The 11,208-nt window shown below is 44.0% G+C and overlaps 1 pseudogene; it reads left to right on the plus strand.

Moving 5' to 3' along the window:
* The first annotated feature begins 292 nt into the window (after window positions 1-292).
* On the plus strand, window positions 293-6,171 carry LOC120719660 (annotated as a pseudogene).
* Window positions 6,172-11,208: the final 5,037 nt, after the last annotated feature.

An 11,208-nucleotide genomic window follows, 5' to 3' on the forward strand; every position in this document is an offset into this window, starting at 1 on the left:
GCCGAGAACATCCTGTTGTGATATTTATTAGTGAGATTTCATCCATACAAAGTCGTACATTTACAAGAAAACATACATACAGAGGTGCGCACAAGTGGAACAAACAATCAACAGAATACATGAGATACACTTTCCTGTTTCAGCAGCCAAAACATTAAGCACAAAATTAATAGAAATAACTTCATTTAATAAAATGGATTGGAATGAGGTCTTTACAAAAAACAAAAGGATATAAGTTTTAAGCCCAGGGGCCAGTCTGTGGAACAAGAAATCCCCGAAAAGAGAAAACATCACACACAGTCTGAAGAAGCTGTGACCGCCGAGGAACAGAAACCTTCTGTGTCACCTCAAGTTTGGAGAAAGCACAAGAACAGACACAGTCGTTCACTCTGCTGCAGCTTAAAACATTAAAATGTATTTGGACAATATTAACGCAGCCACTGTGGGTCCCCTCGTAGATGGCTTTTTTGATCAACTAAACATGTCGCGGGTGCGATCCATGCTGGTTGGTCGCCCAGATGACTGCACTGTCCAGCTAATGTGTCACATGGCTGCTCAGATGGTGCAGCTCTGCGCGGACTCTGCCACAGCAGTACTGCTGAAAAACTGTATCCCACAAGAGCGATGCATCCACAGCCTCTTCAGAGAACTGGAGGGGCGCATCGGCTCGATTGCTTCCTCTCTCACCCCGGAGTCAGATCACGGAGCCAGAAAAGGCTTCATAAAAGAACTGATCCAGGTGTTCTTAGGGAGATTTGCACACTGCACGTGCAGCCAGCAGGAAAATCAGCAGGTCTCACAGACAGAACAACCAGAGAAAGATCTGGAGTCCTCGCTGTCTGTGGAACCTGCGCCTTGTCTCCAAACTCAACAATGAGGTGACGCACTGGAGCACCAAACACGAGGCCGACACCATCCAGCACGCAGATGAGCTAGAGGAGACCAAGTACGTGGTGTTGATACTGGCAGCTATCATCTTCATCTGACGAGGTGTGATGCCTTGAATTGAGCCTGTAATGTGTCTCAGAAGTCCAAATCATACGTGTGTCACAGGAAGAAGCTGGCAAGCAGGCTTCAGGAGGCTGAGGAGGCCGTGGAGGCCACCCAGGCAAAATGTTCCTCACTGGAGAAAACCAAGCAGAGGCTGCAGGGAGAGGTGGAAGAGCTCTGTATGGACCTGGAGGAGGTAGACAGAGCGGCTCGTTATATACTCATTTATTTGATGCCTTGCCATAAAGCTTTGGCGTTATAGCAGTGTATGGTCCCTGCCTTAGGCCAGCAGCTGTGGGCAGGCTCTGGATAAGAAGCAGAGGGTCCTGGAAAAGCAGCTTGGAGACTGGAAAGAGAAGTGTGAGGAGCTGGTGGCCGAGGTAGAGGGCTGCCAGAAGGAGAGCAGGCAACACGCCAGCGAGCTCTTCAAACTCAAGACGGCTCATGAAGAGACTCTGGAGCAGCTAGAAGCTCTGCGCAGGGAGAACAAGGCCTACCAGGGTATGACGGCGCACATGTGAGGGCTGAAATGAACATACAGCTGCCTGTCTTGGATTGCCTCATATGCAACTTCTTCTTTGTCCCACAGAGGAGGTAGCAGACCTGACAGAGCAGCTGTCCAATGGAGGCAAGAGCGTGCATGAGCTCCAGAAAGCAAAAAAGAAAATTGAGATGGAGAAAGAAGAGCTCCAGGCCTCGCTGGAGGAATCTGAGGCCGCACTGGAGGTGAGTGCTTTATCAAGTCTAGATTTGCTCCAATATTTGAAGCTGTTGTTTGTAAATTGTGCATTTCTTCTTCGTTCCTCCCATTTTGCCAGGCTGAGGAGACCAAAGTGCTGAGGCTGCAGCTCGAGTTGTCTCAGGCGAAAGCAGACCTGGAGCGCCGACTACAGGAGAAGGAGGAAGAGGCGGAGGCTGCGAGGTACCTCAGCTTCCTCTCATCCTTCATGTTTCTCTGCATTCTGTTTTTCTCCACCATAATGTCTCTTTTTAAAGTTTGCAGATAATACACAGTTACACATGACACTGGAACAGGGTTTAGTCTATTTAAACTTTGGGTAACTTTCCCCCTTGATGTGGTTTGTTTGTGCAGAAGTGAACATGGTAATTGCACTCTAGTGCAAACCAAATAAGCCACACTGAGACCCTTTGAAAGAGGTGCTCGTGGTCTAGTCCAGCCAAATCTAGAGCAGCTGGTTTTTGGTAAGAGATCCAGCCCAACTACCAGGTGTACGCTCCAAGTCTAAGTGGCTAACTCTGATGAGCATAATCATTAGCTTCTTAATTTGTTTACTTAAGTAAGCATCTAAATCTAGAACAGAACTTTTTCTCAAAGCTTTTATGAAAGCTAAAGATTCATGAACACAGAGGAGAATGAACAGAACCCTTAAGTGGCCATTAGAGCTCATTTTTGGCACTTATATGCCATCTTTATTTTGCTGTTTATCTAAGACAATGTTTTTCATCTTGTTCCCTCACGCCCAACGTTAGAAAAAGCCACCAGAGGGCGTTAGAATCCCTGCAGGCCAGTCTGGATGTAGGGGTGAAAGAGAAGTCGGAGGCACTGAAACTGAAGAAGAAACTGGAGGCTGACATCAATGAGCTGGAACTGCAGGTGGACCTACTCACCAAGAGCAACACAGAGCTCAGCAAGAACAGCAAGAAGATGCAGCAACAGATCAAGGTCTGCTCACAACATTCGGCAAGTACAGTAAGTGTTTTCTACACCACCCTGCTCACAGAGCAAGTGTCTGTCACAGGAGCTGCAGGCTCAGCTGGAGGAGGAAGTGAGGAGCCACGAGGAGTGCAGGGAGGAGCAGGTGGCCATGGAGCGACGCTGCTCTCTGCTGGTCAGCGAGGGTGAGGGGACCCACGCGGCCCTGGAGAGCGCCGAGAGGGCCCGAAAGGCTCTGGAGATAGAACTGCAAGAGTCCGGGGAGAAATACAGCGATCTCAACAACCAGGTATTACACGGTGCCTTCGCTTCTGTTTCACTCATTCTAACCGGACCCACATACACTCACAGACTTCCTGATGTGTGTCCAGTTCCAGTCGGCTCTCAGCGGGAGGAGGAAGCTGGAGGTGGATCTCCAGACTGTGCAGCAGGAGCACGAGGAGCTCCAGGCCGAGATGAGAGGATGCACAGACAAAGCTAAGAAGGCCACCTGTGAGGTAAAACACATGAGATGACTCCAAGTCGAAGCACGCAGCAGATTAATACAGACGAGGTCGGTAACGCTGGAAACGGATGTTCTGTTCTGTCAGCTTGCACGAGTTGGGGAGGAGCTGCGTCTAGAGCAGGAGCACACGCTCCACCTGGAGAGAGTGAAGAAAGGACTGGAAGCCCAGATCAAAGAGATGAGCAGCAGACTGGAGGAAGCTGAGCAGATGGCTCTGAAAGGAGGAAAGAAGATCATCCAGAAGCTGGAGGGAAAGGTACACACAAACATGTCAGAATGCCTGAACTGTTTCGCTTCTTTTTAGCCTCACAATGTTGGAGCTGTGAAGCAACTGCTCTGGGATATGTGCAGTTACTTTAGCTATATGTCTGTGAAGGTTCTCAGTCATCCAGGTCATCGTAGTCAAAGGAGCTTGCAAAGAAAAGCGTCTGGACTTCTTTAAGTTGCTTGAAGACGTTTCACCTCTCATCCGAGAAGCTTCTTCAGTTCTAAGGTCAAATGGTGGGGAGTCCCAGATATAAACCTAGTGGGAGTTTCCCCCCACAGAGGGACAAAAGGACCCCCTGATGATCCTCTAATCACCTGAGCCAAGGTGTGAAACTGGGTGTGGGTCCCAATCAGCCAGAGTTTCGGGTGAGCTCATTGTGAAACCTGGCCCCACCTTATCATGCGAATTCCTGAGGTCAGATGGTCCAGGATGTGAGTGGGCGTTAAGGCGTCTGGGAAGGGATCTCAAAACTGGATTATAGATGGCAGAGAGTTGGTGTCGTAAACCCCCGCCTCTGTTCAAAGATGGTCGCTAACAGTGGACATAGATGGCTTCTTTCACTCCTCTTTCAAACCATCTGTCCTCTCTGTCCAAATTGTGAACATTGGCATCCTCGAAGGAGTGTCCTTTATCCTTAAGATGCAGATGGACTGCTGAGTCTTGTCCTGTGGAGGTGGCTCTTCTGTGTTGTGCCATGCGCTTGTGAAGTGGCTGTTTGGTCTCTCCGATGTAGAGGTCTGGGCATCCCTCGCTGCACTGTACAGCATACACCACATTGTGAAGTCTGTGTTTTGGCGTTTTGTCTTTCGGGTGAACCAGTTTCTGTCTGAGCGTGTTGCTGGGTCTGAAATACACCGGGATGTCATGCTTGGAGAAAACTCTCCTGAGTTTCTCTGATACACCGGTTACATAGGGGATGACAATGTTGTTGCGTCTGTCCTTCTTATCCTCCCTCGCTGGTGTCTGGTCTTCTTTTCTGTGCCTCTTTGCTGACTTTAAGAACGCCCATTTAGGATAGCCGCAGGTTTTGAGTGCTTCCTTTACATGTGTGTGTTCCTTCTTTTTTCCTTCAGGCTTAGAGGGAACATCTTCTGCCCGGTGGTGTAGGGTCCTAATTACTCCAAGTTTGTGTTCCAAAGGGTGATGGGAGTCAAAGAGGAGCTAAGTTACTTTAGCTAGTGTGGTCACGAGTATCCATGCTATAAGTGTCTGCACAGAAGAAGTACTTACCTGTTATACTTATAAAATAATTCAATGTGTAAAGTTGATTAATAATCAATACTGCTGTAGTTTAAATTTCTTCCAGAAGAAAATCTTGCAACACGGCAGACTTCATGAAAATGCTGCCTCCTGGAACTTATTTGAACCGTTACCCTAAAGTACATAAAAACATAAAAAGTCAGACCTGCAAGAAAATCCTCCTAAAAGTGATGTTTCTAAACCATTCTTTATTTTTACAATATAATAAGATGATATAAAAACGAATTATAGGATTAAGGATTTATATTTACGTGCTAGTGGCTAGCCATTTGCACATGCCTTTGCATGTAGCACACTGGCATATGCAGAAATATGACAAAACAAAGTTATGAGCTGTATGTTATACTCAATGTAACATACAGCTCATAACTTTGTGCTGCAGGCTAGACAACTTTGGTTGTCTGGCCTGCAGCACATTTCTGCTTTTATGGAACTTTTGACAAACAGCAAATTGTAACAGAGTGTGTCTTCACTAAACACTCAGTGGATAAATATGAAGCCTTCCTGCACACAATAGTAGATACTCTTTGCATGCAGGTGAAGGAGCTGGAGCTGGACTCTGAACAAAAGCGGCACGCTGAGACAGTGAAGACGCTGCGGAAGAACGAGCGTCGGCTGAAGGAACTGCTGTTCCAGTCGGAGGAGGACCAGAAGAACCAGCAGAGGATGCAGGAGCTGGTGGAGAGGCTGCAAAACAAGATGAAGGCCTACAAGAGACAAGTAGAGGAGGCCGTACGTCACCTCATCCTCTTACTCTGAACACGTTTCCAAGCATGGTGTTTGTGGGCTTTAACTCACACTGCTGTCACTTCAGGAGGAACAAGCTAACATGAACCTGGCAAAGTACAGGAAGACCGTGCACGAGCTGGATGATGCCGAAGAGAGGGCGGACATTGCTGAATCAGCGCTCACCAAGATTAGGACCAAGAACAGAGGAAGCTTCGGCAAGGGATACTCCTCCGTAAGTATTCTCTGGAACAGTATATTATCAGGTGTATTACGCGGTTTATTAAATAATAACTCCATGTCAGCCTCTTCTACTAAGTACTTGTTCTGACTCTAAGGCCTGTGTCTGTTCTAACAGGGTTACAGCACTCCGTACCCAGGCCGAGTCCGGTCACCCAGTTCAGTGGGCTCGGAAGGCGGAGGAGAGAAGATCCTCAACGATGACGAGGAGTCAGTCAGCTCCCTCATCCCAGCCTATCTCAACTCCCTCAAGAAGCTCATGATTGATTAGGAGCATGGCTTCAATTTCACCATCGTCCCCCAGAAGTGAAGCATGGTACAGTATGAAGTTTGAAACATCCAAAAGGTTCCATGGGTGGAACCTGACTTTTTTTTGTGTATGCTGTACGTTCCTGTTGCGTTTTCTACAATGTACTTGTGGCTTCCTCTCTGAGTGAAAGCTCATAGCCCTGACACATTCCAGCTTTATATCCCCTTTTTATCCATTTATACTGTAACATTTGTATGTAAAAACTAGGGGTGCAACGATATTCGTATCGATATTGAACCGTTCGATACAGTGCTTTCGGTTCGGTACGCATATGTATCGAACAATACAACATTTGTAATTTATTTTATCAACTTTCCTTCCGACGATGCTGTCTGTGTTGAGCGCTCAGTGAATCTGCGTTCGACTACTCCGCCTAGGCTGCACTGTCGAGCGCAGATCCACTGAGCGCTCAACACAGACAGCATAGTCAGAAGGAAGAGCGCAGGGCAAGCTAGCAAGACACATGGACCTCCCCCACCCTCATTCAGATCTGGCGTTTGGAATTATTTTGGTTTTCATGTGACGTATGACCCTGAAGGTAAGCGAGTCATGGACTAAAGTAAAACAGTATGTTGGATGTGCCATGCAATGCTCAATTACATGGGTGGGAACTAGTGTGTTAGCGCAGTTAGCTCGTTAACGTGTTGGCCGTCTAGCCCCACACACGGGCGATCGGCGGTAGCTCGTTAACGGAGATTTGCCGTGTTGTGGCGTTAAGGTCATTTCAACGAGATCAACCTGAAAGCACTAGTGGGAACACAACGAATATGACTGCACATTTACGCTGACATCATCCTAGTGCAAAGACCAAAACAACAAGCATGCTACTAACTTTAGCCGAGTCATTTAGACAGCTGTTAGCACATGATTCTCCTTATGCTGCTGAGAATATAGCCCAGAAGAAGCGGATAGTATAGCTTTTATTTTGGAAAGAGACATTTCTCTGTAATAAACTCTCTTTTCCAAAGATGAGTGATTCCTCAATCAGATACAGGGCTTGCAATATCGCTAGCCCGACGTCCTGGAGCTAGCGATTTTTTTCAGTCGGGCTACCAAAATCTATCTCTGCCCTGCCCGTCGGGCTATTGTAGGAAGGAAAAATATATGTCAATGCTTTTGCATTCTTTCAGAAATGTAGCTGGGTAATTATGTCATTGGCATCTGTGAGCCACTGTCAATATGTGACATATTGAAATCGCGTTTGAATTTGCGCTTGTTTTTTTGCTTTCACTTTGCAATCGTGCGAACTGTGTATAGAGAGCGACAGCACTGATCTGCGAGTGATGATAATTTGTGCACCAATTCCTCTGACATCGTCTTATTAATCGTTAGCTTACTATGCAAACATGACAAGTGAAATCTCCCGCAGCAAGCTTAAACATGTGAGAGGTTGATCGTGCAGAGAATCGCTGAGCTTATGTGAGTCCGTGTGTAAAAGCAGCAGGATATATATATTTTAGTTCTGCTGAGCCAAATAAGACAGGTCATAGTGAAGAAGTGACAGCCAAAGAAAAGCTTACCACAAAACGGAGAAGTTATGACAAATCAGACTATAAGGCAAAAAGAAAGTGCAGCTTTATGGTTTCATGGACAAAATAATTTCTGTGGCTGCAATATGACGAGCTAAATAACCAGGGCTGCACATAAGTGGTCCGCAGGTGCGCATTCGCTGTCAAAATAAAAAACACGCACAAGGGTTAGGGTTACATTTAAAAACTGTACTTTTGAGTTAAAATATATATTTATAATTTTAATAAATGACAAATTAAAAAGGCATGAACATTTTTTTTGTATCGAAAAAATATCGAACCGTGACACCAAAGTATCGAACCGAACCGAACCGTGAATTTTGTGTATCGTTGCACCCCTAGTAAAAACTAATAAATGTATTTCTAAGTGTTCCAGATTTCCAAATATCTAAAGAACAATCCTCAGGCTGATTCTCAGTCTGGAACACACCATTTTATATGAGATATTGTATTTGTTTAATACATAAAAAGCCAGACAAGACAAAGCATCAATAGTTACAAAATAAAGCTGGCACCCAGAAACTGCAGTTCCTCTAATGGCCACATGAGGCTGTTCAAAAAGCAAGTCAATCCACTACAGACTTCCAAATCAAAATGTGCAACTTTACTGTACTGACATATATACGGGGTGGCTGAGGCTATTCCAGACATTTGTGCTTTAGCAGATATCCTTCTCTTTCTGTAAACATGCAGAGTTTATGGATGCAGCTTGCTAATCAAGCCTGCTAGCATTAGTATTTACACTTCCTGATTTCTTAGATTTTCAAATATTTGTCACACACGCATGTTTCAGATCAAACACACGTGGACAAAAGTAACTGAAGTAAACAGAAAATACAGTTTTTACATGATGATTTCATTTATTAAGGAAAAAAGTAAACAAAAGCACCGGGGGCTATGTGAAAAAGTAACTGCCCCTCAAACATAGTAACTGGTTTGAGGGGCAGTTACTTGGGATGGAGCGTTTTTCATACATTTCCAGGAAGGATGTTGTTCCTCTTAGTAAATAAGCTCATTATTTAAAATCTGCATTTTGTATTTATTCCGGCTCTCTTTTTCCGATGTGACCATCAGGAAACTACTGTTTGTAAGGCAAGGCAAGGCAAGTTTATTTGTATAGCACAATTCAATAACGAGGTGATTCAAAGTGCTTTACAGAGACATTAGAAACAAAAACAAATAAAAAGCATGTAGTCAATGTAGTCAAGATTTCCTACATTTAAGCAAATGCGTGACAACCTTTAAGATAAATAAGGTTCAAACTGGCTGCAGTATGTATTAAACCATACATGCGAGAGGCTACAGGGAAGTTTTTGAGTCCGTACATAAGTGGTGACTTAAATACAAAACACTTTTTTTCATGATTAGTTTTTGCCTTATAAATGACTTCAGTCACTATCATAAAGTGCTGCTGGGGTGCTGTCAGCACATGGAGTAGTTTAGGCCATTAATGTCAGTGTATTTTCAGATTTCAAATGTATCTGTCTGAACTTTTCACTGACTAAACCTGTAACAAGACCTGACCAAATATGCTGTTGAATGTGAATATGTTTTTTTAAGGAAATAAAAGACCTTTTTCCCCATTAACTCTGCTTTTTTTTTTTTTATAACTTTTTATTTGTCAGTTTACAGTATGAGAATACAAAACTTACGGTCAGCATAGGAGACATACACAATTCCAGTAATAGCATCTTCTTACATCATGGTAATATTCAATTATTCAGTACAAAGGGAGTACACAACCCATTTTTCCCAGAGCTTCTTAAATTTCTCAAGCTCGAGTCTAAGGGCAAAGGTAAGTCTTTCCATTCCAAAAATTTCTTCCACTACCCCACCCCATTGGGCCCTAGTTGGAGGGTCTGCCTTTTGCCATCTTCGGGTTATGGCCTTCCTGCAGCCAGCCAAAAGTATTTTCAATAAATAATTATCTTTATGTGGGAGTGCCGTAGGCAATTTGCCAAGATACAACGTATCAAATGAATAGACTATTTTAATCCCAATTACTTTGTATATCTCAAGGGCCACCTCCCCCCAATATGGCTGGATCCTTGGGCAGGCCCAGAAGACATGAAAATGGTTTGCCATGGGGGTTCCACAACCTCTCCAACATAGGCCCTGGCTCTGTGAGCCTGTTTGCCGAGCTGTGAGTTTAGGAGTGATAAAGAATCTCACTACATTCTTCCAACCAAACTCTCTTAAGGACCTTGAATTTGCAGTGGTAGCCTGAGACTCACATATTCCCCACCAGCTGTCCTCTGAAATTAGTGAGCCTGATTCCCTCTCCCATTTCTGCTTAATGTACAACGTAGAGTGATTTTTAGAGGCTTGTATACTACCGTATATTTTTGAGACCATCTTTTTAGAGTCCTTTCTCTTGTATGCCTCTTGGAAGATATGAATTAGGTCGTATTCGTTTTCATCTCTGATTAGTAACGTCTTGTTGTAATAGTCTCTAACCTGCAAGTATCTAAAGAAGTCATGCTTTGCCAGTCCGTATGTATCTGAGATGGTTTCATAGCTTTGGAATCCCCCATTTGTTGCTAGTGAACAAAAAGAAGTAATTCCTCTCAGAGACCACTGTTTAAAGGTCCCATCCAGCCTGGCAGGCACAAACTCCGGGTCATAAGCTATCCAATTCAAGGTCCTAGCCTGTTTTTCTATTTGTAGTTTCCCCACTACCCTGAACCATAGTTTCAGGGTGAACCGGGTCAAATGGTTCAAATCTTTATAAAATTTTTCAGCTTGGTTCTTATTTCCTAAAAGTGACTGTAGTGGGAAGTCTAATTGTGTAATTTCCATATTTTTCCATTTAGCTTCATAGTTTGGGGAGCACCAGTTTACCAGGGGCTTCAGTTGTGCGGCGTAGTAGTAATCTTGTAAGCACGGCAAAGCTCTCCCTCCCTTCTCTTTTTTTAGTTGCAGCGTTTTGTACTGGACCCTCGGTCGTCTGCCGTTCCAGATGAACCGTGAGATCCATCTGTCCCACTCGTCAAATTGTTTTTGGGGTATCTCCAGGGGTAGTGACTGGAAGAGATAGAGGATTCGAGGCAGAACGTTCATTTTAATTATTTCTATTCTATTACTCATATCCAATGGGAGGAGAGACCACCGAGTTAGGTCAGATTTGATCTCTTTGTTGAGGGGGCAATAATTAATTTCATAGAGTCTAGACATGTCTTTCATTAGGTTTACTCCCAAGTATTTTATTGTGGTAGAGTCCCATTTGAAGCTGAATTTCTTTACAGTTTCCGGTCGAGGTGTATAATTGAACGTAAGGGATTGAGTTTTTTGAATATTTAGTTTATAGCCAGAGTAGTGATTGTAGGCTTTTAGTAAGGTCATCAATTGGAACAAACTAGATTCAGGATTTGTAATAAAAAGAAGAACATCATCTGCGAACATACAAGTCTTGTGTTCTTCACCCCTGATCATTATTCCCCCATTAACTCTGTTTTCTTGCTTTTTTTCTTCATTTTTTGGAAACAAACAAACCACAAAGCAACGCATTGAGACATGAAATACGCATTTCCATTTTATTTATGAAAAATGACAACTTTTAGCTGTTAATGTACAAAAACATCTCATTTGTCTCTTTTTAGTAGTCATGCAGTAATACTGGAAAAGAACATTTGGTATGGCATTTAGCTTCTGCAGTACAGTCACCAAATCCAACTGACGCAAATGATACATATTCCAAAACTATCA

The sequence above is a fragment of the Simochromis diagramma genome, unplaced genomic scaffold (assembly GCF_900408965.1).
Source record: "Simochromis diagramma unplaced genomic scaffold, fSimDia1.1 OVJJ01000320.1, whole genome shotgun sequence".
Lineage (NCBI taxonomy): Eukaryota > Metazoa > Chordata > Actinopteri > Cichliformes > Cichlidae > Simochromis > Simochromis diagramma.